The sequence below is a fragment of the Penaeus monodon genome, unplaced genomic scaffold, assembly GCF_015228065.2.
Source record: "Penaeus monodon isolate SGIC_2016 unplaced genomic scaffold, NSTDA_Pmon_1 PmonScaffold_233, whole genome shotgun sequence".
In the NCBI taxonomy this organism is placed as follows: Eukaryota; Metazoa; Arthropoda; class Malacostraca; order Decapoda; family Penaeidae; genus Penaeus; species Penaeus monodon.
Window position 1 is genome coordinate 114,900 of NW_023653365.1, and position 2,500 is coordinate 117,399.

Genomic DNA, 2,500 nt, shown 5'->3' on the forward strand with positions numbered 1-2,500 from the left:
GAGAGATCACCAGCGAAACCCTGATTCTGACACTTTTTTCTTGGTTGTACAAATTCTTTAAAAATGTTTTGGTTTGCTGGACCTTACAATGTTTAAGTAGAAATTAACAATATAAAAGTTAAAATGAAATGGAGATAAAAAATGGGAATCTACAAAGCGTAACATAAAAAGGGAAGATAAAATTACACAATAGAAACAGAAAAAAAATTAGGTTTGTTTAAAAAGAAATAATCAAAATAAAACATCAAAATAAAAGAAAGAGATCATTAAAACAATATTAATATCACCCCGATTTACTGCTCCTTGCGGGGGACGAGTTTGAAAAGAATATAAAACACATTACAGAAATAGTAAAAATAAAACTTAATTATAAAACTCACAAATAATAAAAGTGAGCAGATAAAACGAACTAAACAAAATAATTATGGCAGAAGCATTGCACAGAATAAAACTCGTAGCCAGTACTCTAAGATAAATAAAAAAAAATCCTAAAATATCACAGAACAGAATATTAGTTATAAAATCAATGGTCAATAGCTAAAACAAAGGAGGGAAATGTACCAAAAACATTTGTAATTAAGACTCAAAAACAAACAAACAGGCAAACAAATAACAAAACTATAAAATGAGCAAGTAAGACAAAATACTTTATAAAAACAACAAAATTAAAAGCATGTTTAGCAAATAAATTAAATGTAAAAAGAACAAATAAAAGCGGCACTTCATTAAAAAAATATAATAACGTCTAAAAGGTCCGATGATAAAAATAAAACAGGAAAGGTTAATTACTGAAAAAACGAAACAGTTACTTTGAAATGGACAATAATTTGAATAAATGTCATTCTAATGGTCAGAGTGAACATCTAAAAGGGCCAGGCATAAGATATGGGGAGTGAAATCCGATCCGTATGTCGTATGTCCTCCAGGATCTTCATACTCTTCCGTGGCCAAGATTAGGGAAGGATGTGGGATAAGGGAGGGGTAGACTAAGGTAAAAGGAACAGCAACAAGCTTAGTACAGAGGAAAAGGAATGGAAGAAGAAGGAATAAAAAAAAACAGCACTATGATAGGCGTGGAGTCTTAGGTCTAGGCAGTTTTGAGAGGAAATCTTGGAGTACAAACCAAAGATATAGTAAAGGAAAGTCACTAGATAGAGAAAAAAGTAAGAAGACAGTATAGAAAAGGAGAATACGAGACAAGAACAACTGGAGTAAGATCAGAAAAGAGCATATGTTAGGCTAGGCTAGGAAGAAGAAATAAACCCACAAACTTCTGAAAGAAGGTTTGTAGGAGGGAAAGGAAAAGACACATAAGCCAGGAGAAGGAAAGGAAAAGACACATAAGCCAGGAGAAGGAAAGGAAGAGACACAGAAGCCAGGAGAGGGAAAGGAAGAGACACAGAAGGCAGGAGAGGGAAAGGAAGAGACACAGAAGCCAGGAGAGGGAAAGGAAGAGACACAGAAGGCAGGAGAGGGAAAGGAAGAGACACAGAAGCTAGGAGAGGGAAAGGAAGAGACACAGACGCCCGGAGAGGGAAATGAAGAGACACAGGAGCTAGGAGATGGAACGAAAGAGAAGAAAGGTAAGGAATAGGAAGAAAAGAGGGTGATGGAAGGCAGAGAAGCGAGGCCTGGGGCCTCCTTAAGGCAAGCTGTAAACAGTTTTGGTGAGATGGTGTCGCCCTGTCTAACACGCTTTTTAATTGGTGTTTTATCGGTTTATTGTGGAGATAGATGGTTGTTGTCCCATCTTCGTATATATATATTTCAATATTTTACAATAAACCTCCTCTACTCCCTGTCTTCGAATAGCTTCTAGTACTGCTGGTTTTGTACAGCCAAATGCCTTTACATAATCGATGATACCACACACAGGGATTTCCTATGTTCGTTTATTTTTTCTCTTATTTGGACTAGCATGTGGATGTGGGTTTTCTAGGCTAGTTAGAATCCAGACTGTCAGAGTTACGAGTTGTGATGACTTCTGTGAACAGTCTTTAAGGGAGTGGAAGGAGGCTTATGGGTTGGTAGTTTATTTAGATCCTTTCTATCCTCAAAATAATTATTGCGTTATTCCAGGCTTTCGGAATGTTTCCGCTGAGAAGGCATTTGAAAGATTGGCTAGTTTCACTGTTGCAATTTTTCCTGCATCTATTATAAGGTCTATACTAATTCCGTCTTCACCTGGCGTTTTCCCTCTCTTCATGCCTTTAGGCACTCTTTTTATTTCCTCTGTTGTGATGTTAGGTACGTCTCTAGTTTCCGCGTTTGCTTCTATTCGGAGTTGTATAGATCCCTGTAAAAGTCTCCCACTACTCATGATTTCATTCTTGTAATATGTTACTTCTCCGTCTGGTTTCTTTATTACATTTGGTTTCTCCCTATTCCGAGTCTCCTTTTGGCTGTTTTAATCCTAGAACCTGCGATCACAGTTTCATTTAATATTTGAATATCCATACAACTTCTCTCTTATTTTTATTTGTTTTATTTATTTATTTGT